The 26,242-nt window shown below is 47.8% G+C and overlaps 1 long non-coding RNA gene across 1 annotated transcript in view; it reads right to left on the bottom strand.

Moving 5' to 3' along the window:
* Positions 1-26,242, bottom strand: part of LOC146810419 (uncharacterized) — a 91,461-nt gene that overhangs the window by 22,596 nt on the left and 42,623 nt on the right. The gene's annotated exons all lie outside the window — the stretch shown is intronic.

The raw sequence follows: 26,242 nt of genomic DNA, 5'->3' as shown, positions 1-26,242 counted from the left end.
ACTCATAAGATGCTTCTCAAACTAGTTCTACCTCAGTGTACCTAACCTAAGTGTAGTACAAGGTAAGAAGTAGGTGATGTATTCTACAGTCTTACATGCTAAGTTTTAGTATGCCAAGTTTTGTATGCCAAGAGTCCCTCTAGGTTCTAGTCAGCTCCATACCTTGAGAATGAGTGAGGTGGGAATCTCTTTCCGGGTCTCGAACTCTAACACCCCGCGAAGGGAGTCAGAACACTGGAAGCTGGATTCTCTGCGAGCAGGGATGACAGCGTCTCTTGTCAGTACGTCAGGCCGGGACACGGGCTCCTCTAAAGTCGAGGTCTCCTCCTACTTGCTTGGGCAAGGAAAGGTATATTTATACCCGGTAGGTGCCTTGGAACGTTAGCATTGACGTAAGGTTGGGCAGTGCAAGACGTCAGGAATAAACCCTTAAGGAATAGTGGTTCATGCATAATAAATGACTTCTTGGAGAAATCAATAATCCTGTGCTAGGGGAATTCCCAAGAGCTTAAGGGTCTGGTTTTTAAGAACTCGTTGTGATGTTGGGGTGGACGGATGTAGGTGACCATGCCTGTATTTGGATAGCATGGCTGATGCCTAAATAAGGACTGGGATCTTATGCCTATATAAGGGCAATGCGAATTGTGCCTATATAAGGACATGTATCAGGAAAACCTATATACGGACACCTAAAGCGGAATAAAAACAACACAGTGTGGGTGGGAGATTGTGGAGGGGTGCCTTTCCACTTCTTGGGGATTCTAAATGGTTTGCCTGACTTTGGATCAATAGGAGGTGGTGTAGACACAACAGGCACACTCAACACCAAGGCTGCAGCAGGTGCAGACGCTGGCCCTCCCTCTGGGGATGTGCTGGATCCAGCGGTACGCTTCGCATGGCCTTGCCTTTGCCCCTCCATTCCCTGTCTACCAGGTGTTCCCCCAACGGTGCCCTCCTTTCTCTGCTTCACTGGGCTTGTAATGGGAGTCAAGGTAGTGGGTGAATCTGCCTTGGAGCCCTTCTTATGTGTACCCTTGGCAGTCACCGCCTTCTCAGTGGGCACGGAAATTGTCTGCTTGTCTTTGCGAGACGCTTTTGGGATAGGAGAGTCCTTGGCTGGAGATGGCTCTGATGGCTCTGAGGCATGTGACCCTGAGGTCTGCTTCTTTGCTTTTTGGCCCCTGGTGTTGCCTGACAGGCTTTTGTCTTTGCGCTCTCGGGTGGCTTTGGTTTTCTGTGGGGATGGTGTCTGCGGCCTGGACCGCTTGGGCTGCTGCTGTGTGCTACGTGTGCTGTATCGTGACCTTGAGGTCTGTGGAGCATGGTCACTATCGTCAGACGTGGCGACTGGCATGGGGGTTGACAAAGAGACTAGAGCTGGACTCCGAGATTGTGCCAGTTGAACGGCTGCCGTCACTGCAGAGGACAAAGACTGGACAGTCCAGTGCAGCCCACCCACGTCTGAATGTATGCCCTCCATGAAAGCAACCACCTTAGCCAATTTTTTGTCGTGGTCTATGAATGCATTGAGGAGAGCTATCTGGCCTACACACAGCTGGAGCAAAAAGTCCACAGACTCAGCACTGATGGTGGCAGGGGGGACAGGGGCTGCGGTGTGTGGGGTGGAGGACCCTCTTACTGGTGCAAACACGGGCAGCACCAGAGGAAGTGGCTGGGAGGGAGGGCACTGTACGCTGTGTGGTGGAAGATGATGCAGAGTCCCCATTCCCTGTGCCCACCAACATGGATGCGTCACCGTTGGCATCAGATGACAATGAACTTTGCGTCTCGGGCTGTGATTCCTCCAACAGACTCCTGTTCCCTGCCGAGGCACTGGTCACATCTGTGTCACTGGGCTCCTGTACGGCTGTTGTGCTTGTTTCCCCACCAGTGGTGTCCATCCCCTGTCCCTCCGTGACCACGAGAGATGCTGCATGAGAGAGAGAGATGTAGGGTCAGTTCAGTGGCAGCAACAGAACAAACATATGCAAGCAAACTAACCATGAAGATGACTAAATCTACATGTTGCACACCACCCTGAGTAATAAAATTGTGCAAACACACTCTTGTTACTCAAACAGTGCATGTAAACAAGAAGACCAGGCCTAAGTGAGCCATGTGATGACCACACAGCACAACATCCTGCATGTGGCTCTGTTCAAACAGTAACCAAAATAGCTCGGACCGGAAGCCCACCACCCAGGATGCTATTGAAGTGCCCAGTACTTGAATTCCCTTGGGAAGTAGAGGTAGGACAAATGCATGATAGCTGCACCCAGCACAGAGGCCACTTACAGGCCACTGCATCACACTACCGACATCACATAGCCCAGCGCTGGCACAGGCTGTGTACACATGCAGCCACACACAGCCAAAGTCACCCATCCCAGAATACTCACCCCTAATTTGCTGCTGATGCTCCTTCAATTGTGCATCCGGCTCAGGGTGTGTCACGGACAGGATGCGGCACATTAGTGGTGTCATACTGCGCCATGAGAACCTGCCAGTGCGAGGGAGCAGCCCCAGTGTCATCTCCGCAAAGTTCTTTGCCAGCCGTGAGACAGGCAGGCGGCGGTGAATACTGTCTCCCCCCCCAGCGACCAGACACGATCCCCAGAGCTCCAGTCATCATGGGAGGCAGAGGTCTGCGCGGGGTGCAAAGCAATAAAGTATGCATTTCATAAGGAACAGCCTGGTGTGCCCTCTTTACCAACAGACATTGTCACTGACCCACAGACTGAACAGCCCAAAGAAATCCCCCTGCGAGACGTGATGGCCACCCTGCAACAAATGAAAACCTCTATTGGTACAATCTCCTCTGACATCTCGCTACTGCGCGCTGATATCTCAAAAATGAACACCAGACTAACAGAAGTCGAAAGCACCACAGCAGCCCTCACAACAGACACGGTGGCCCTACAACTGCAAGTGCTACAATTGCAACAAGTGACCAAACAAATGACCGAAAAGCTTGAAGATCAGGAAGGCCACTCTTGGCGCAATAATATTCGTCTGGTTGGGGTACCGGAAAGCATCAGGGGGCCGGCCCTGGATCTATTCGTAGAAGACCTAGTCCAAACTCAATTGCAGCCACGTGGGCTCTCCAGTTTCTTTTCAGTAGAAAGGGCTCATCGAGTGCCGGGGAGTAAACCTAGACCAGGAGCCCTCCCTCTGCCCATACTAGCACAGATATTCAACTTTAGAGATCGCGATACGATCTTGCAGGCGGCTTGTGTCGCTCCATCACTAAGAGTTGAGAATTGCAATGTGACCCTCTATCCAGACTACACAGCTGCCGTATCAAAGCAATGTCGCAACTTTCTAGAAGTCAAAAAAGAGCTGCGCAGTCGAGAACTGAAATACGCGATGCTCTTCCCAGCGAGATTAAGGGTAGAGGCAGAAGGAAAGAGTTGTTTTTATACGACACCGGAGGAGGCGCAAGAGTGGGTGGAGGGATGGCGCCCAGCCACGAGACACAGGCAACGAGGTACACATCCAAAACAGCGAACCACGAAAACGGCCCTGGGAGCGTCTGCAGCAGACGAGGCATCGACCGGCGCCCAACTAAACACTGACGACAACTCGGACTGATGCCTAGCCTGCCAAAAACTCTGACCCATGGCAGCGGGCCCAGGACAACGACACTGCACGACAGATGAGAAAGAGAAACCCACTGGAAGAACAATGGCCAAACAGGAAAAAAACTCAGACTGATCTCACAGCCACAAGCACTACGCATTAATAGACTTGTATGGCAGGCTCCATGCGATGCATCTATCGATAATTGAAGATGGGCCTAGACATTTGACGGTGCACACTGACCACACTGGACTATGAGTAAATGCGGGGAATGGACAGAGACCGCGGAGTAACTCTCCCCCACACGCAAGTACAAAGTTACGGGAATGAAGCACTCTGCTGTGTTGGGGTGGCGGGTAGTTTTAAATTCGCTGTGCAGGGAGGCAGGGAGGTGGGGGGGCTGGGTAAAGTTGCAGGGTTTTTTTTTCAGTCTTAGTTTTAACCTTGACGCAATGTACAGTATTAAATGGCATAAGTGGCAATATCGTAGTGGGTACTATGCTGACGATTCAATACTTCGATACCAAAGACGGCAAACACGACACAACTCAATATGGCACTTGACAACCTAGACACACAGACGCAGGATTCCCGACCATCAGGCCTTCCATTTAAGGTGTTATCCCGGAATGTAAATGGCCTGGGAGACAAAATAAAGCATGGACTTGTCCTACAATACATCAAGCGTAAGGGCCAAGCCGGTGCGCTTCTCCAGGAATCACATTTGACGGGGACGGCCTGCAAAGCATTAGACAGGTGGGGTTTTAAAATGGTCGTACATTCTGACTTTGCCTCCTGCTCTCGTGGGGTGGGGATTTTGGTAAATAAACGTTTCCCATTGATTGTAACTGGGTGTTGGAAAGATGAACAAGGGCGATTTGCGGCAATAACGTGTCAATGGGACGGTAAAATGTATAACTTAGTGACGGTTTACATCCCACTGACACTACACCAGATGGCTTTCCCGGACCTGGGGAGATTCCTGTTAACACTCCCACACGGCAAACTCATAATGGGGGGAGATTTCAATGCCACCATGGATGCTTCCATGGACAGGAAGCCCCCTAGAGACCCTAGTAGCGCTAACCTCAAACTGGTGGAATTCACAGAGGCTCTAGACCTCATTGACATATGGAGAGCCAGATACCCAACGGAGCATCAATACACATTTCATTCAGGAGTACATAATAGCCTTTCTAGATTATATTATTTTTTTACATTAGCGACGGGACAGACGGGGGTGGCTGAGATCACACACTTGTCCAGAGGTATATCGGATCACTCTCCAGTTCTCAATACATATGCAGCCTCCACCCCAAGACGGAGCAGGCTGTTTCCTATGCACCCCGGCTACCTCAAACATCACAAGATTAGTAAAGACCTCCTCAAAACCACAAAGAACTACTTGCAGAAAACCAGTATTCAGTCCCATCCCCGACAACATTGTGGGAGGCCTACAAAACAGTACTACGTGGGCAGGCTATCTCACTAATCACGGGACATAAACGGGCACAGCAACAACAGGTGGACGCTCTGGAGTGGGGACTGCCCATGGCAGAGGCGGCACATATTGCGGATATTGAGGAAGGAACGATACACAAGGTTCATCTAGCTCAACAAGAATACAAGGCCTACACATGGGAAGAGTCAAAAACTAAGCTTACAAAAATACAACACACTATTTACGAAATAGGGGACAAAGCAGGTAAACTTCTAGCATGGCTGGATAAAAAAGAGCGGGCTAGTAAATGGGTAGCACAGATACGGCTTGAAGATGGTACGGTAATGGCGGAACCCCAGTAAATCACTGAAGTATTAGCTGCCCATTATGAAAAGGTATACACCCCAACGGCTACAGCCACGGTGGAGGATAATCTAGAACTCCTCCGATATATTGATGCCCACACTGTCCCCTACGGCGGCAGATGTTTTAGAGGGGGACCTAACCCCGGATAAACTTGCACTGGCAATTGGGGCACTACACACGGGGAAGGCTTTAGGGCCCAATGGAATTCCGGTGGAGTTCTATAAGAAAGCAGCACCACAAATCACACCGCACTTACTTAACATGTACAACGATAGCTTAAAGAAGGGAGTCCTGCCCAGGGATCAGCGCCTGGCTACCATAGTGGCTATTCATAAACCTGGCAAGCCACCGCTCGAATGTATGTCATATAGACCGATTTCCTTAATCAACGCGGTTGCGAAAATACTCACAAAGACACTGGCCACGCGACTACAGCCATTTCTTGCCACGGTGATCCACCCGGATCAATCCGGATTTATGCCAAATAGAAACACCGTGCTTAATTTAAGAAGACTACATGGAGTTATTGCGTGCAGATCCACTATAGAAGAGGACGCAGTTATACTGTCCCTTGATGCGCGAATGGCATTCGACCTTGTTGAATGGCCTTTCCTATTTGCGGTTCTCCGACACTTAGGATTCGGTCCCAAATTCTGCGCCTGGGTCCAATTACTCTATACGCAGCCAATGGCGCAGGTGGTTGTAAATGGCCACATTTCAACAGGCTTTGCGCTAGGAAGAGGGACGTGGCAAGGTTGTCCCTTGTCCCCGCTCCTCTTTGCGCTGGTACTTGAACCACTGGCAGCCTGGGTCTGTCAAGACCCGGTTATCCGTGGATTAAAATGGGCTATGGGCTGGGAAGATCGCATTTCACTTTATGCGGATGATATACTATTATACCTGGCGTCCCCGGCTTGCTCAATTAACTGCCTGTTGGACATTTGTACCTCATACGGACGAGTCTCCGGATATACTATACACTGGACAAAATCGCTGCTTTACGTGCTTCCTGGCTCCCAACCACGACTCCCACGGGGGTGCGAGATACAGATAGTAAATGGGGGGTTCAGGTACCTGGAAGTCTACATTGCCCAAGATAACACGAAATTCGTGGCTGAAAACCTCACGCAGCCCCTGATGCGCTTCCGTAGAGACATCAAGCATTGGTGCTCGTTACCACTAACACTGCTGGGTAGGGCAGCCCTATTTTAAATGATGGCGCTCCCCAAATTCCTATATGCACTACAAAATACACCATTCCCAGTCTCCCCAACATATTTTACTGCAATAAACGCAGAAGTGACCAGTCTGCTATGGGACGGCAAGACGCCTCGTGTGGCCATGCACAAACTCACAAGAAGTTGGTATGACGACGGCATTGCCCTCCCTAATATTATACTATATTATTGGGCCTGTCAGTTAGTTGTCATAAATCACTGGTTACACGTACCCCAGAGTGACCCAGCATATTACATGGATAGACACCTCCTGGGAACTGCGGGAGTTTTGGGAGCACCATACAACAGGGTCAAAAGAAACAACCTCACAGGCCCAACGGCACACACAGTTCAAATCTGGTTCGAGGCACAACGAGCACTGGGCTGGGAGGGAGTAATAACTCAGGCCACGCCACTGTGGGACACAAACAGATTTGGCACACTACGCAATACTAAAGGCTTTTGACAGTGGGACCTGATAGGAATCTCACAGGTGGGGGACTTGTGGAAAAAAGGGGCAATGGTTGCATTCGCCCAATTAGAGGTCACGTATGGCCTGGCGCAAATGGAAACATTTTGCTATATGCAGATCACACACGCACTCACAGCACAGATATCACAGGGTACGCAACTTGCGGAAACTTCCCCACTAGAGGATAGGCTTTCAACTGACCACCTTACTAAAAAGGCCATCTCACAAACTTATCGGAAATTAATTAACAATCACCCAGACCCCACTGTCACCCTCAAAACCAAATGGGAAACGGAAGTAGGTGAGTTAGACGAGGCAGACAGGCAAGAGGCTCTTGCATCCCCTAAGGAGGTTGCAATATCATCCAAACTCAAATTGATACAACTAAAAATCTTGCATCGCACCTACTACACCTGGACACTCCTTCACAGAATTGGTAGGGCGGACACACCACTATGTCTTAGACAATGTCCAGAAATTATGAGCCATTGGAGGGCGGTGATGCGTACACTATCACAGGTTACGACGATTACGATCCTCCTAGAACCGAAACGATGTCTACTTAATGTATGGGACCCCACTGATCTCAACAATACAGCTCGGGACTGGGTGGCGCTGGGCATGCTACTAGCGAAACGGAATACTGCGCGACACATTGAGGATCCCGACAGATTCCTACCCTTCACCAATCGTGCAAAGACATGGACAATACAATGGTAGTGGAAAAGTCAGTCTATATACACAGAGGGTGTCCCAAAAAATGGACGAGGGTGTGGGGTGGGTGGAATACATACAGAGACAATATATGTGAACCTCCGCATGAGGAATTTGAATCGGATGCAAGTGAATGACTGCAGCACAATGTCTAATTGAAGGACTACAAGATACTATGCATAGTGATTGCCCACTATCGATCATCCACTCTGTGAATTCCTAACTGTTGAATGTATGCCAGTAACCTATTGTATAATTCCCATATAACTGGATATGTACCGTCAAGTCCTATTGGATTATGTATACTTGTTGCATTGCTGAAAACACCAATAAAAAATGAAAAAATGAAAAAAATAATCAATATTGATTAAGAGCTAAATATTAATTAATTGAAAATAAATTACTTCCCACCGTTTACCCCATAAACCCCACAACACACACCTAAAAATAATCACACAATTATTATAATTATAGATTAATTCATATTAATTAACAAGCAATTAATAATTAATTACAAATAAATTACTTCCCACAATTAACACTATAAAATCTAAATTAAATAAATAGAAAATATTCATTAATTTATTATAATTAAATTACTTCCCCCTATAAACCCAGAAACCACTACGGAACTAAAAAATGCAAAATTCAATAAAAATTGATAACTATTAAAAATGTAACACATATATTAAAAAACATGAACAATATTTTTGCAAACAATATTAATGACTTCTATTTTTTTTAAACTATATTTCTTCTCTTAAATTCGATATTCTTGACCACGATATTCTTGCTGTCGATATTTCTGAATCACAATATTTTCAACTCGATATATGTAGAAGTCAACATTTCCAACTCAAAATTCTGTCTCAACACTGGTTTTCTGATGCCAAGTCCACAGAAGGCCTTTTTAGTCCTTTCTGACTACCCCATGCCCATGTCAGTCATGGAGAAAATTTGCAAATGCTCCCTACTTACTGGGAGGAAACTGACAGTGCACAAAGAGCATTGGTTTTACATTCATATAGGATAGAAAACATAGTAAGTGTTGACTTGAGCACAATGCTGCTGCAGCATGGCGGACCATCACCTCTCTTGTGTTTTTAACTGGAACCACTCCTCCCTGGAAGCAGGAGCTGCTTCTACAGAATAAGGCTGACAGCACAGTGGCAAACTCAAAATATGGTGGTTCAGCCACCAATGAACAGGCAGAGATGATGCCTCCAATACCATATTTGAAATTAATCCCTTGCTTATGATCATAGGTTGAACCTGTTTGTGTTCTTTGCTTTGCTCATAAGGAGGCTCAGAGTGGAGCTGGCTAACTTGCATATGTGTACGAAGTGACGCTGTCTGGATTGGGCTGAAGCCTGTTTAGACACAACCATGACAGTGAACACGTATCATCTAGGAAGGCTTAATGGGAAGAGATTTAACTACAGTAATAGAATGTGTTTTTATGTTATGTTATGTCATTTAGTATTGCGCACTAATCACCAGTGAGAGTATCCAAGGGCTTGAGCAGGTGTGTAGGCGTGTGGTTCCCATAGAGTTATTTCGAAGAGCCAAGACTTCAGCACTTACAAAACTCCAGAAGTGAGGAGTAGGCTCTGATGTGTACTGGGAGGTAGTTCCATGTTTTGGTGTAATGCAGGAGGATAAATGACCTCCTTCTCTGCATTTGAGAATAGGGGGGAGTGTAAGCGAGAATGAGGCTGAGTGTAGGGGTCTGACAGGCTGGTTAAAGTGTACACAGCTGTTCAAGTATGCTGGCCCAGTGTTGTGCAAGGCTTTGTATGTGTGCGTAAGGAGTTTGAATTGGCTTTTGTGAATGGGGAGCCAGTAGAACTCTCTGAAGTGTGGGGGAAGATGTGTTTATGGGGTGGGAGGTTGAGTATGAGTCTTGTGTGACATTCTGGATGGTCTTGTGTGTGTGTAGTAGCTGCGTGGAGAATACAGCATAGTGCGTTACCATAGTTGAGTCTGCTTGTGATGAGTGTTTGTGTGACGGTGCGTCTGGCGTTCCGTAGCAGCCCCTTAAAGATCTACTTGAGTGCAGTCTCTTGGGTGCACAGCTTGTGGAGTCTTCTGATGAGAGTGTTGTGGGAGGCCGTGTCGAAAGTCGCAGAGATGTCGAGCAGGATGAGGGTTGCTGTTTCTCCTCAGTCGAGGATGGCCTAGATGTTATCAGTGGCTGCGTTGAGTGCCTTTTTTGATCCTGTGTTTTTCTGAATACTGAGTAAATGTTGTTCCGTAGGTGGTGGAGTTCGAGGTTGTTTGTGAGTTGCTTTTTGAGGACCTTCTCTATCACTTTGGCTGGGTAGGGGAGCAGTGAAATAGGACAGAAGTTGCTCAGTTGGCTCAGGTCAGCCGACAGCCTCTTAAAGAGGGCATCGACCACTGCATGCTTGCAGTCTTCTGGGAAAGTGGCGGATGTGATGGAGGTTGTTGAAGTGGATGAGGGCGGTGCTGCTGCTCCAAGGCTGTAGCTGTGGTAGGGGCAGGGTCTGTTGGGGTTCCTGAGTGGATGGTCTGCATGATTGTTGCTTTATCTTCTCTGGTGAGCGTTTTCCATTCAGTCAGGTGGCTGTCTGGATTGGTGATGGGCAGGTTTGTAATAAAATCACATGGTGTGCAAAGTTGCTGTAGCTGTTTGCGATTTTGCTGGAAGTTTGATAGGTCATCACAGAGTTCTTGGGATGGGGTGATGCTGGTGATGGAGGCTGAGGGTGTAATGAGGCCCTTGACGATCAAGAAGATCTCCTTCAAGCTATTGAAGCTCCCTTCGATGTATTCAGTAAGGGATCTTTTCTCGGTGTCTCTCAGTTCCTGCTGCTAGAGTCTGAGTGGAGCCTTGTAGGTGGTTCTGTCAGTGATTTTGTGGCTGGGTCTCCATTTTCTATTTAGCTGTTTGCATTGTCGTTTGGAGTCTCAAAGGTCCTCTGAGTGACAGCTGCTCATTAGTTCTTCTTTGCTTGTTGGGTTTGATGGGTATGAGGGCGTCTCCACAGCTCTTGATCTAGTTGTTGAAGTTGGTGATGTCCTCATTCAAGTTGTCCGTGGGATTAGGTTGGTCCTTGCAGAGGGTGTTTAGCCAGTCTGCTTTAGATATTTTGCCCCATCTGCAGATGAATAGACTGACGCTAGTAAGTGAATTAACTTGTGGTGCGTTGATTTGGAAGTGGATGATGGAGTGGTCAGTCCATGTGAGTTGGAGTTGTACTTGATGCTGTCGCTGGTGGTGAAGAGGGGTCCAGTGTGTGCCATGTGATGTGTGCTGGTTCTGTGATGAGCTGGGTTAGTACAATATTGTTCTGGCTTTCTAGGAGTGCTGAGGAGCAGGGTTTGGTCCTGTCTTGTAAGTGGAAGTTGAGGTCGCCGAGGACAATGAAGGCTTTGGAGTCGATAGTAAGAGTTGCGATGAAGTCAGTGATGAGGCTTATGAAGATAGCTCGCGGTCCGGGTGGTCTGTATGCGAGGGTTCTGTTCAGGGTGAAGTTTCTTGAAATTTTCAGCATGAAGTGCATATGTTCTGTGAATGGGGTGGCGCTCTCTGTGGATGTTGAACAGCTAATGGAGTATTTGTAAATCACTGCATGTCCTCCTTCTGGCTTGTGAAAGCAGTTCTGTTGTGCAATCTTGTAGCCCTCTGGAATTGCTGCAGTGATGTTGAGTACTGATGTGGAGTTGACCCAGGTTTCCATCAGGAAGAGGAGGTCTAGGGCTTTGCTGCTAAGCAGGTCCCAGATTTTGGTTGCATGTGTGTTGAGACATTGTGTGTAGAGAAGCATGCATTATAGTGAGTGTTGGGGTGCAGGTTTGCTGTAGAGTTTGTGGTAGGTAGGGGTGTTGATGGTGTTGCTGGTGCTTGTGTGGGGTTTGTGGGTAGGCTGCAGCAGAAGAATGGGCAGTGGGTGCCTGTGAAGGCTCCTACTGTGGTGTGTGGTGCAGCAGCAGTGGGTGGAGATGCGTCCCAGGTCAAGTAATTGAAGGAACCCTGCTGAGTATTGGGGGTGGGTGCTATCAGATCAGGTCTTGTGTCGCTGGGCATGGTCCAGACATGGACCGGGTGTAGACAGGCTTGCCTTCGGTGAACCAGCGGTGTGGGCACACAGCAGCCGCCTTTAAATATGTCCTGGGAGGGGAAGGGGGCATGGCTGCAGAAGCAAGGGAGGAAGAGGCAGGTAGGAGGAACAGTCTTTCTCAAGATATTATAATTCCCAGTATCCTGAGAGGCTGGTTGGGGGTAAAAATGCCTACTTGGGAAACTTCAAAGCCTGATATTTCATGAACTGCTGGCTGCATTCGCAAATTTCATCCATGGGTGGTTCCCTACCATTTGAGTAGGCTTTGAGCCTTCCGGTGCACCTGCTGTTTGGACATTATATATATATATAATGGATCCTTTTGGTAGGGGTATTTCTGTCACGTTGTTCTAAATCCTGGAGGAGGAGAACGCCAGTTCAATAAGGGTAAGTAGAGATCACATGCTTTTTACCTTACTGGCAGAAAGCCTTTAGGTGCCAAGATGTGAAACACGCAGCACAAGCCCTAACTACAGTATAAATATACCAGCTAAAAAACATAAATGTCCCAGACTTTCTACCTCCCTTCCCCCACTGTCCTCTGCTTCAGCAGCAGCAGGAGTAGTGCAGTCTTTACTGAGGTTGGGATATGTCCCTAATCACCCTGTCCTTATTAAGCTTCCACGTGCCACACAGACATGCCCCTAGCTGTTAGCATGTGGTGTTGGGACCCCTTGTTCAGCTTCCGTTGCAACCTGTGGTGCTCGTTATGAGTGTAACTAGAACAGTTAAAGGTCTCACAATCACGGAGGAGAGAAGCACAGATGTTACAGTCTACAGAAGTGTTGCATTGGGGGGTGCCACTGGTGCAGATCAGAGCTTCCGAATCCCCTCTACTTCCACGGACGGAATGATTTCATAGTCACACACGCATACACACATCACACGCTGGTGGGGCCCATTACACCAACATTCACCCTAAATCACTCTATCCACGCCCTGTAAAGGGAAAAACACCTTTCTCATGAGCTCTATCTAATCTGCCTATACTTTGAGGTCAATGCGACCAGCTAGTTGCTATAGATCTAACAAAATACATTTCAAAGAATACACAGTAAACTCAATAAACATGACCAGAAATAATCACCCGAGACAGAAATTCAAACAGATTGTTCATTTATCTAAAATTTCAAGAAAAGCCAATTAAATGCAAAATTCATTTCTCTCATATTTACCTATTCTGTCTAAATGTCAGATCCTAAGTCAGAACCGGTCGTCTGTAGAAGAATTATAGTTTTCTGCCGTCATGTAGAGTCATCGTCCTCTCCGTCAGCATAGGGACCTCGCATCATCAGCTCGGGAAGAAGTGGCGCTAGACCTCTCTAGTCTACTATTATTTATACTAAATTTTACATTCTATAAAGTTACATTTCTTTATTCAGAACGGATGAATGGCGAAAATAATGTCATCTTGGTACTTTTTCGATATTCTGCGAGATTTTCTCACGCATAGATTGTCCCAAATAATGAATAGCAGAATTGAACGTCCATGACTAATTCATTACTTTTACGGATGTCTCTACTAGGTGAATTTGTTTCAATAGTGGGTTCTCTTTTTGTAAACTTCCATCTACTCGAGTGCAGGCTGTAGCTGGCAGCCATTTTCGGGTAGGCCACATTGGACAACTTAAGCAAAAAAAGAAATTCCATACGTAGCTGGAAGATGATGATAAGTCACTCCTTCCGAAACAGAGGCAGGTAACTGCATGCAGACGTAGCAATCCCTTACTTCCATTGTCTTTACGTACTCATACAACAATTTATAAAAAAAAAATTCTAGAAAAATCGTTAATTGACCTATCTTTATGTATATGTACATTACTAGTTCTAGTTGGAACTACCTTTAATGGACTCTTCCCTATATTAGTCTTGTTCTCAGTATGACCTTCTAAAGTGTCTATAGTGACTCTAAATGAAATCAGTAGAGCAAGCACGCTCCAAAGCAGCATTAATAAACCTGTACAGCAGCAGCACATTTTGCACCATCTTTTCAGAAAGGTACATCTACTTTTATTCTCAGTATTAGCCATTTTGTTAATTTGACCGTGTCTTTTGACTTAGCCTCTTCTACTCCTCTACTGAACTTTTAAGGGCAGCAAGTACCTAACAGATTATTACAATCTACTAATTTTTCGTATTTCTTCTTCTTCTCTTCTCCAGCACATCCGTCTCTTCTCCAATGTCTGACAAGATAACTCTCAGGATTCCCACAGCTTCTTCTTCAGCAACCTCCTTCAGTAAAGCCTCCTCTGGACTTCCTTTGCTGTCCGCCTCTTCTCCTTGTTCAGGCAGTGCCACATACGTCCATTCCGGTGACTTGTACCTCTGGTTTGGTTTCCTTATTCTTTTGGTTCTCTCAGGTATCTTTGCTTCTTCTTTAGTTGGATTTTGACTTGACACTTCGTTCACTTGTTCAGCTTTTGAAGAGTTAACTCGTGTCAGTCTGTACCTTAGTCTCTTTATCTTATTTGGCCACAGATCTCCTTTAGCATTTCTCTTTTGCTTTCCTTCTTTATTGTTTCTTTCTCCAAGCAAAGTTCTCTTTCTCAGAACTCGTCCTCCATGTATCTCATTGTCACTTTCATCAGACTCTGTTTCAGTTACTACTGGTTCGTTAACAGCTTTCTTTTCTTCAACAACTTCCTTTTCTCCAACAGTCTCTTTTTCCACCAATTGAGATTCCCCTATTTCTGTCCCTCCTCGGGTCTCCGACACGCAATCTTCTTGCTGTCTACTTGTCCCTTCACCTAGCTTGTTGTTGATGTTCCCTACACCTCCTCGGGGTTTTTCCACAATCTGTCCCTCCTTGTCTTTGTCTGTCCCTTTTTCTTCAATATTTATCTCAGGTGGAACTTGTCCAATTCCTTCATGTGACTCAGGTGTCTCTTCTGTTGGAATGTTCTTTTCTTTCTTTCTTTTTGTATTGCTCACTGTCAATTGGTACCTCAGGCAATTCTTCTGAGTCTGAACCTGCTTCGGCAGTTTGTACTGTTCTCTTCAGAACCTCTTCTGGTGGGATGAAAATTTCTCTCGACTCACTTTCCCCACTTTCAGGATTCTTTTTCCTTCTTACTGCCTCACTATCTGCACCAATTCTTCACACCAGCACACTTCACAGCTGTCGTTGTAGTCAAGATGACTTGTCTTGGCCTTCCCCACCTTGGAACCAGGCAATTCCTTCTTCTGTGGACTTTTATCCTTACCCAGTCCCCTGGGCTCAGATCATGGGCTGGTTTCTTTTCAAGTGTGGTGGCGTCTTCTCCAACCTGGTGAAACACAGAATGAACTGCGTCAGCCAGGCCTTTGCAGTAATCCAAAATCATGTCATCAGTTATAGTCATCAGCTTGTTCACTGGTACATATGCATGCCTCATAGCACGTCCCATGATAATTTCATGTGGACTCAAACCTGTTGTTCTGTCTGGAGTAGACCTAATGGTCATCAGGACTAGAGGCAAGACATCAGGCCATTTCATTCCTGTGGCTAAGCACATTTTGCCAATTCTGTTTTTGATAGTACCGTTCATCTGCTCAACGACCCCAGAAGCCTCTGGTCGGTAGGCACAATGCAACTTCTTCTGTACACTCAATGCTTCACAAATTAGACCCATGATTTCATTATAAAAATGTCCTCCTCTGTCTGATTCAATGGTTACTGGGAACCCGTACCTTGGGATGAATTCTCTTAACAGTAATTTGGCCACTGTTATCCCATCATTTCTTCTTGTTGGGTACGCCTCCACCCACCTTGAGAACAAACAGACCACCACCAGGACATACCTCAACCTGTTGACTGGGGGAATTTCAATGAAGTCTATCTGCATTCTTGTGAAGGGTCCTCCCTCCCTGCCTATTGTTCCTAGGCTCACCACTGTTTTCTTTCCAGGATTGAATTGCTGACATATCAGACATCTCTGGCAGAGACTTTCTGCTATCAGTCTAAACTTTGAACTGTACCAGGTTTGCTTAAAGGCTCTTATCATAGCATCCCTCCCCAAGTGTCCTTGGCCATGATACATCCTTGCCATTGTTGATAGCATGCTGTTTGGCATGACTGGTCTTCCATCCCTATAGACCCACACATGATCTTTTTCTCTAGGTGCACAACCTGCCTTCACCCAATCTCTCATTTCATCATCTTCTGCCTCATCCTGCAGCTGCTTTACTTCTTCCCATGTCCCCACTTCATTAGTAAACATTAATGAACAAGAAGACATTTCCCGTTCTTTACTCCTGTTAATTGAGTGATTGTTCCTTGCACAATATTGTGCTATGTCAAATCAAATCAAATATTCTTTATTCGATGAAATTTCATCATAAAAGAGCAATATAGCAGCACAATACAATATAAAATACCAAAAATAAAATTAAATAAAAGCAACAATTGACCAATACACCACTAAAAGATGAACACAAGTCACATATCAACATAGTGGAAATCCTAACCAAGTACTTTTAGCTAGTAGGTGGACCAGGGTAGGTTTTACAACGCCTCATGCGGGATCGCCAAGCACTGCCCAAAAATTTTGCAACACCACAGACCATAGCAATCGAAGAAGTATCAGTGCTGAGTATCCGCAGGGCCATTTTATGACATCTAAGGCCCAAACTCCTACATAACGGCTTTAACCAGATCCTCCTGGCAACCCTATAAGCTGGGCAAGCAAAGAAGAAATGTGCCACGGACTCTGTAGGGGCTGCACAGCCCGGACATGGATTCACTTTACCAACATGCTTTTTCCACCCCGAGGTAAAATCATTTACTGGGAGGATCCCGAACCTAACCTTCAAGTAAAGAGCTCTATCCAAAGGCAGCTCGATGTAGTCCAAGAATGGTTCAAAGCTCCTAATCCATTTGAAGGACAAGAATCGCTCAGTAAGGGAGCCCACAGAACTACTAGAGAATGTCTCCTGCTGGACTAGATCCCAATATAGCTGTTTAATCACCATCTTGGGTAGGGGTGATTGGCTTTCCCATGAGTCACTCAAACCCAAGAGAACTACCAACCGCTTCAGGTTGCTCAGCCACTTAATCTTATTATTGGAATTAAGCTGAATTAATTCGTCTAGGGCGGCGGCATAATCCTGAAGCTCCCTTGTCCTACACATACGAACCCAAAAAAGTAACGGGCGTAAGCGCACTAGGTCCTTAAGAGGGCGCCTACCCATGTCAGCCCGAAGAGGAATTAAGGGGGTAGAGACTGGAAGGGCTACCGCATCTCTCAAAAACTTATTTTCAGCTCTATCCAGCTCTACAGTATTTTCAAATCCCCATAATTCTGAGCCATATAGGGCAGATGGAAGAACTTGGCCTTCATAGATCGTTAGGAGCGGTAAAATGGGCTTGCTCTTAGATTTCCGGTGTTCTCTCATAACCGCCCCAGAAGTTCTTTTATAATTTAACATCATTTTAGCCAAGTGATCCTTCCAGCTCATGCAATTATTGACCCTAATGTCCAAATAATCATAGGAGTCTACCAACTCCAAGGGCTCTCCATTAAGTAAAAGATTATTTCTAAATCTGGGTGATGGAGCTAATGCCATGAGCTTAGTTTTTAGAGTGTTGATGGTAAGACCTCTATCAGTGCAAAATGCGCTAAAGCGATTCAAGAGCTTTTGTAGGCCAGACAGGGACTTAGAGATCAAAATAGTGTCGTCCGCGAAGAGGAGTGTGGGGATTTTTTTGCCTGCCAGGGATGGAGCATCAGCTGGTTCTTCTCTCAAGTAATCCACCACTCCGTTCACAAAAAGAGAGAACAGCGTTGGAGCCATAACACATCCCTGGCGTACCCCCCTCTTCACGGGAATCTTCTCAGTTAATTCACCTTGAGTACCCCACCTGATCCTGGCATAGTTCCCCTCATGGAGATGCACAATTAAACTCAAGAGGGGACCAGGGAACCCCATGTTCTCCAAAACTTCCCAAAGCCTCTCACGTGGGACCAGGTCGAAGGCCATCCTGAGATCTATGAAAGCCAAGTATAAGCTTCCTTTGTTGATGGTGACCGACTTTCAATAGATCGCAAAGAAGCGAAAGACCTGGTCCATCGTGCCCACCTTTTGGCGGAACCCCGCTTGCAAATGGGACAACACATGCATCTCTTCCATCCAGGTGCCAACCCTTGATATAATTACCCTGCCAACCACCTTCTGTAGCACATCAATCAAACTGATTGGTCTATAGTTGGCAGGGTCGTCTCTGGCACCCTTCTTAAAGACCGTGATTACCTCCGCTCCCTTCCACGAATCTGGAACAGGGTATCCGTGAGAGATGAGGTTCATTATTTTTGCAATAAGTTTGGCCCATAGCTCTGGGGCCTCCATAAGGAGGTCTCCAGGGATCACGTCTGGGCCTGCTGCTTTCTTTGGAGTGAGGTGACTGATGGCTAGCACCACCTCAGAGGGCAAAAAGGGTTCCCTGACCGGGCGCATGGGAGGGACGCTGAGGGCATGAACAGAAGGAGAGAGGGGCGTTTCTGACCCACCATAAATGGAGGAAAAATGGGATTGCCATTGCTGGCCTGTTATGTGACTATCTAAAGGTCGAGAGCTAGTCAACCTGGCTTTGTTAAGCAGATCCCAAAACAGCGAAGAATTCTTTCCTTTAGAAGCTGTCTTGAGGTCTTGCCAGCGTTGTTCTTCCCACTCACGTTTTGCTTGCTCCAAAGCCCTTGCGTACTCTTTCCTGGCTACACTAACCCGGGATTGGTTCTTTTGACGCAAGGCAATTCTGATCTCATTTCTTATATCCTTACAGTGGGCCGTGTACCAAGGGTTGCTTGCTATAGCTGTGTTATTATCCCTACCACCTCTCTTGCCCTTATTGTTTCCTTTTAAAAGGAAAAATTCCCCAACTTTCTCTGTTAAGTTATTATACGCCTGAGCAAAAAGCGTACCCTGTACAGACGCTATATCCTGATCAAGCACCATCAATTCTGTACTCAGGTCTTCAACATGCGCCCTGATCTTAGTCAAGTTGTGAGCCTGTGATTGGACCTTCTCCCATTTCAGTCTACGGTTTCCCTGAAAAGGTGTCACCTCCTTAGTGGACCTCAGGTGTGATAACCTCCGGGTGTTATTCCGCTGCCCCCATCTTATCGACATGCATAAAGGGTTGTGATCACTGTCCTGTGAAGGAGTCACCTCCATATCTACTAAATCACACCACAGTGTCACATCTAATAAGATGTAATCGATTCTTGACGGGCTGCTTAACCTATTAAAGGTCATCGCACCGTCAGGGTCAGAAAGAGTCCTACCATTAACAGCTCTAAGGTTATATTCCACAGTAAGGGAATTAATCTGTATAACCTTAGATGACCATCTTTTGATTGGGGCCAAAGACAAGGTCGGAATTGACCATCTAGAGTCCACCTCCTCTATACCCAGGGGATCATCACCTTCTAGAGGTTCGAAAGTACAGTTAAAATCCCCTCCCACTATAATTTTAGAGGAGGGGGGGCAGATAGCCAATGCCTGATCTAAAATAGATATAGTACTTGAATTTAAATCCCCTGTAATCCCTCTTGCGTAAACATTAAATAGTTCTATCCTGCTGTTTACGCCCTCAAATGAAATATGTTGGATGTCACAACACCCGGAGTCGTAAGTTGTTACTTTCCAGTTCAGGGCCGTCTTGATCCATACATGCAGACCCCCTGCTGGTCTACCCCTACCATTACTCTGAGCTGATATGGAAAAAGTGGTGTATCCTGATTTATATAATGGGGAAACACTCCATGTTTCTTGGAATAAACATACATCGAATTGGTCGATGAAGAGATTCCATTCAGGTAAGTCCAACTTTCTTTGCAGACCCGCCACATTCCATGAAACTAGGTGTAAGATTTTATTATCTATTAAATGCAGATCGGAGGGAGTCCCCACATGCATATCCAAATCCAACATGATTTGGGCACCTATAGGTTCTAGTTGGACTGGGGGGTCTGTCATCCTGTAATCTACAGCACTATGGTTCAGAGGAACGGAAAGGAGGGTGGGTACAATCCCGCCACTAGCAGCACCGATTATAGTAGGTAGTCCTGATGTTACAGGAGCAGCTCCGGGGTCTTCCAAACACCTCTCCCGAGTAGCATCCTTGGGGCTAAGTGAACCTAATCGCCCCCCTCGGCCCTGGGGAGGCTTTAACCTTCAATCACAGTCAGCCAGGCTAGAGAGGGCTTCGAACCGATTCGTTGTCACTAAAGGAGTGGAAGGCTTCACATTGCCACATCCTCTATTGTAGTTCCTAGTAAATCTAGGAGGAATATAGTTCCACCTTAAAGGGTCAGCAGCATAGGTGGTGTGTGAGGTGCGTGGCAAATGGTTGGGTATAAATGTACCTGGTGGAATGGAAAACAGTGAGGCTTGCTTAGTTACACCAGAGGGGGGGAACACAGATGATCTGGGGTAAAAGTAAGTTAACGCACGTGGAATAATGCCATTGCTACCTATTTCAGGAGGCCAGTCCAGAATATACTTAACTACACGTGGGTCTCTAAAATTTACCACCACGATGTCTCCCACGATGTTTTTCGTCTTACCACCCAACCATGGGAGACGTCTCACATGTAAAATCTCACCGTTAATGTTCTCCTCAATAGGTCTATAACTACTAAGCCAGAACATGGTTTTATTTTTTAGCTCGGTATACCCTTCTCTTTTGTTAACCGTTAGAGGTGGGACCCCCGTCAAAACAACCACCAAGGGCACAGCTTCGGGGGGCAGATCAACTTGTGGCGTGTAATTTGTTACAGGCTTATCAGTACTGGAGCTTTCCCTATTGTCCCGCAAAGTGGTTGTGTCAAGGTTAATCCCCCCTCCCTCTATGTCATCCTGAATGGGCGCTCTCTGGGTGCCCCCAGTCGACGATGGCACAGACACAAACTGAGTCACAGCTAGCTGATTAGACGGCTCAACTGTAGCCTGGGAAAAATGAGGATGGCAGTTAGGTACCACTGCTGTGGAATCTATGCCACTACCAACACCCTGTTTCCCCTGCCCTGTTGTCAGTTCGATTTTCTTACTTATTGTGGCTTCTAAGTCCGCAAGTCTTTTCTCGACTCTTAGTAAGCCTTCAATAAGTGGTGAAATGAGGGTCTTAATCACCTGGCCCAAAACATCCTGGCAGGCAACCGAAAGGGAAGGTGATGACGAAGGGTCGACAGGAAGGAAGCCTGATGTTATAGGGGGCGATTCAAGTTCAGGGGCAACTGATGACATTGGAAGAGGTAGTTTAGGAGTAATAGTTGCTTCAACTGCTATCCCTTTAGTTAGGTTTAAGGCTTTCAGTGCATGTTTCCCAAATTCAGAATGATTATACTTAGATTTGACTGAGAATCCCCCTTTCTTACATCTTCTCTTAGACGGGGGAGGCCCATGAATCTTAACTGCTTTAAACGGCTTAGTAAACTTCTTATCCTGTTTACCAAGTAATGGCGTACATTTATTTATAACTAAAGGAGGACCAGAATGTCCAATAGCAAGGTTCTCTTGGATAACCTGCTCTTTAGAAGCAGATGGGGTAGGAGCAGGGTCCCTTAACAAGCGAGACTCACACGGCGATACAAGAGGGTCTACTATGGCACCACAGCTATCGGCTATCCGGGAAGGGACCTGCAAATTAGAGTTATCAGGAGTCCTAAGCTTCAAGCTTTCTATAGAGCGTCGACGCTCAGTCCTCCGTTTGTCCATGTTATTGTCCTTTTCCTCCTCATGATGGACCTTTTTAAAGTAAGTGTCCAATGGGCCAGCTGCCGTAGCTCCCGTCTTCTCCACTACGGCGTTAATAGAAGTGTTAGACATATTGGTTATTCAGCATTAAGCGCACGCGTGTGCAGGCGCTACAGGTATCAACAGGTCAATAACCGAGCCCAGCCCGGCCTCACTCGGCCTCTGAGGGCCTAAGAGGGCCCACCCTTTGCCCAGGCTTAGCCCCGGGCTACGCCCCGCACGCGTCCCGCTTGCGCGTGAATAGGGAATACTACTTTATGGCTGATAGGTGTTGAGGGGGAGGGGCCAGGAAGAGGAGGCAGCTGCTAACACCGCCAAGCAGCCTGGTCCTCGCAGTGCCGGACTGAGCTATACAAGGATAAAATCACCCCCTCTCGGCACAGCGGCCACAGCGTCCTCGTCAATGTCCTCAGGAGAGCCTCCGTTGTTCAACAGCACGAGCCCAGGTGAGAGTGAATCAGTGGCAAGCCTGCGAGCGGCTCCCGCGAAGCGGGGGCCGCGAGGCGTTAAGTGCCTGCGGGGGGAGGGGCCGGGAAGAGGAGGCAGCTGCTAACACCGCCAAGCAGCCTGGTCCTCGCAGTCCCGGACTGAGCTATACAAGGATAAAATCACCCCCTCTCGGCACAGCGGCCACAGCGTCCTCGTCAATGTCCTCAGGAGAGCCTCCGTTGTTCAACAGCACGAGCCCAGGTGAGAGTGAATCAGTGGCAAGCCTGCGAGCGGCACCTGCGAAGCGGGGGCCGCGAGGCGTTAAGTGCCTGCGGGGGGAGGGGCCGGGAAGAGGAGGCAGCTGCTAACACCGCCAAGCAGCCTGGTCCTCGCAGTCCCGGACTGAGCTATACAAGGATAAAATCACCCCCTCTCGGCACAGCGGCCACAGCGTCCTCGTCAATGTCCTCAGGAGAGCCTCCGTTGTTCAACAGCACGAGCCCAGGTGAGAGTGAATCAGTGGCAAGCCTGCGAGCGGCTCCCGCGAAGCGGGGGCCGCGAGGCGTTAAGTGCCTGCGGGGGGAGGGGCCGGGAAGAGGAGGCAGCTGCTAACACCGCCAAGCAGCCTGGTCCTCGCAGTCCCGGACTGAGCTATACAAGGATAAAATCACCCCCTCTCGGCACAGCGGCCACAGCGTCCTCGTCAATGTCCTCAGGAGAGCCTCCGTTGTTCAACAGCACGAGCCCAGGTGAGAGTGAATCAGTGGCAAGCCTGCGAGCGGCTCCCGCGAAGCGGGGGCCGCGAGGCGTTAAGTGCCTGCGGGGGGAGGGGCCGGGAAGAGGAGGCAGCTGCTAACACCGCCAAGCAGCCTGGTCCTCGCAGTCCCGGACTGAGCTATACAAGGATAAAATCACCCCCTCTCAGCACAGCGGCCACAGCGTCCTCGTCAATGTCCTCAGGAGAGCCTCCGTTGTTCAACAGCACGAGCCCAGGTGAGAGTGAATCAGTGGCAAGCCTGCGAGCGGCTCCCGCGAAGCGGGAGCCGCGAGGCGTTAAGTGCCTGCGGGGGGAGGGGCCGGGAAGAGGAGGCAGCTGCTAACACCGCCAAGCAGCCTGGTCCTCGCAGTCCCGGACTGAGCTATACAAGGATAAAATCACCCCCTCTCGGCACAGCGGCCACAGCGTCCTCGTCAATGTCCTCAGGAGAGCCTCCGTTGTTCAACAGCACGAGCCCAGGTGAGAGTGAATCAGTGGCAAGCCTGCGAGCGGCTCCCGCGAAGCGGGGGCCGCGAGGCGTTAAGTGCCTGCGGGGGGAGGGGCTGGGAAGAGGAGGCAGCTGCTAACACCGCCAAGCAGCCTGGTCCTCGCAGTCCCGGACTGAGCTATACAAGGATAAAATCACCCCCTCTCGGCACAGCGGCCACAGCGTCCTCGTCAATGTCCTCAGGAGAGCCTCCGTTGTTCAACAGCACGAGCCCAGGTGAGAGTGAATCAGTGGCAAGCCTGCGAGCGGCTCCCGCGAAGCGGGGGCCGCGAGGCGTTAAGTGCCTGCGGGGGGAGGGGCTGGGAAGAGGAGGCAGCTGCTAACACCGCCAAGCAGCCTGGTCCTCGCAGTCCCGGACTGAGCTATACAAGGATAAAATCACCCCCTCTCGGCACAGCGGCCACAGCGTCCTCGTCAATGTCCTCAGGAGAGCCTCCGTTGTTCAACAGCACGAGCCCAGGTGAGAGTGAATCAGTGGCAAGCCTGCGAGCGGCACCCTTTGCTGGTGCTATGTCATTGGCAAACTTGTTACCAACTGTTACAAAATCGTCACCATGACCATGAGCAGCACATTTTACAACTGCTAGTTCTTTAGGCAGCTGTATCGCCTCTAGCAGTTTTCCAACCACTTCAGCATTCTTTATGGGAGTTCCACTTGAGGTCAGGAAACCTCTTTGTAGCCATTGCTGGCCAAAATAATGGACAACTCCGAAGCCATACTGGCTGTCAGTCATCACAGTCACTCTCACACTTCTCCCAATCTTGCATGCTTTTGTCAGTGCCACCAATTCTGCCACCTGAGCAGATTTAACTCCTTTCAAGGGTGATGCTTCCACAACTTCCGAGACTTTGCACACAGCATATGCAGCACTCAACACTCCTTCCTCTGTTCTCAGACAAGATCCATCCACAAACAACACATGATCACTTTCAGGCAGTGGCAGATCTCTTATGTCTGGCCTTGGCTTTGTGCAGTAATCAAGTACATCCAGGCAATCATGATCAACATCATTTCTCACTCCCACACATTCAGCATCAGGCAACAGTGTCGCTGGATTCACATTCACACATCTCTCCAGACTTACATTGGATGCACCAAGAATGACTTTCTCATATTTAGTCAGCCGACTATTTGACATGAACTGTGTCCGGCTCCTTGTTAAAAGGATTGCCACATCATGAGGTACAAATACCCGTACAGGGTATCCCATTATGATTCCCTCACTTTGTTCCAGACTTTTGCAGGTAGCAGCTACTGCTTTCAGGCAACCTGGCAAACCCACAGCTACTGGGTCAAGAGTTGCTGAGAAATAGGCAATTGGCCTCCTCAGACGTCCATGTTTCTGGATTAACACTGAAAGTGCACATCCATTTCTCTCACTACAGTACAGCTCAAATTCCTTTTCATAATCAGGCATTCCTAGGGCAGGAGCTTCACATAATGTCTGTCTTTGAATTTGTATTTTGCCTATGGTAGGTTGTGTGTCAACATTTCCATTGGTAATACTTGCCGCAACTTACGGAACCACAGGACTACATGTGGGGTCTCCTTCTTTCTCTAAAACAGTGCAACTACTTGTTATGCTGCACACAAAAGGTGAAGGGGCAGGAAGGATTCTCGAGTACTCATCCCTTCCAGCAGGTCGCGTTGGAGGACCAGAACAGTGACCGCTGGACTGGACGAGATTGGGAACGCCTTGGAAATGTGAGCAAAAATCTCTTTTCTGAATATCTTGATAACTGAGCATGTTAACCAGATATACCACTGAACCATCAGCTTATATGTTGATTATTTCTGGGGAATGCTCCTAAATGACTTAGGGATATCAAACCACAATGCTTTCATATCTTCTCCTCCACCTCAGCCCCCAAGTATCCCTTCCACCTCCCCCGGTTGGGCTGATACTTTGTATTGTTAGGTATATGCTAGAGACAAGGCCTCTTAAGCTCAAGTAGGATATGGCAAGCTTCTGGAAGAGGGTATGCAGGTTGAGATCTCCCTCCATGTCCGGGGGTTTAGGGCCTAATGAGGAAGTTGGCAGTTTTGGAGCCTGTCCGTTTCTCGTACAGTATAGTTTGATTTACACTAGTTAAACAGTTTGACCAGCCCTTGGTAGAACAAGTCAGCAAGAACTCTACATTCCCCTTTCTCCCAATTGCAGAAAGAGTCATTCCTATCAGCTTGAGTGAAATTTGATTTACGATGAATTGGGGTTTCTGAGAAGAGGAGAAGGAGGCCAGTCCCCTCCGCTTCGACACTCTGTCCCACATTTCTAACACGGTTTTTACTGGGGTCGCGATATAGGCATTCCATGGATAATATATCTTTTTGAACCATGCTATATCCCAAAAAGGCCCTCCCACTATTGCACTGTCCTAAAATAAGGCATTTGTTTTTACTCTCCATAGCGAGGTGTACTGCCCTGCTATATTGCAATACATTGGGGCAGACTAGATCCAGGTCTTTGGTTGTCATTAGGGCCCTCTTGACGACTCTGGACCTTCTCCCAACCCAGACGAACTCTGTCAACCTCTTCTGTAGGACCAGTATCTCAGCAGAGAGGCTATCAACTGAGAGAGCCTGGAACACATACACACCCTTGGTAGGATTTAATTTTAAGGGGAATGATACGTCCCAATCACATGACAGAGGGGTTTCCAGGCTTCCAGATCTTTCAAAGTTCTGGCCGATTTTCATTTCTCCAGCCCTCCAACATGCTGGTTAATTTCAGTTCCAAGTATCTGAGCAGTAGTGTAACAAAAGACCCCGCAACCCCAGCAATGCGGGGAGGCCCCCGAGCTCCAGGGGCCCCCTCCGGCACGGGCAGGTCACCGGCCTGAGATCTCCAAACTGGCTCCAAAGCGTGGGGGGCCCCTGCATGTAGTTTGCAGGAGCGCCCCCTCTAGTTTCGTTACACCACTGATTTGACCGCATACCGCTC

This window comes from Triturus cristatus, chromosome 7, assembly GCF_964204655.1.
Source record: "Triturus cristatus chromosome 7, aTriCri1.1, whole genome shotgun sequence".
NCBI lineage: Eukaryota > Metazoa > Chordata > Amphibia > Caudata > Salamandridae > Triturus > Triturus cristatus.
This window is presented reverse-complemented; position numbering and strand designations above follow the sequence as displayed.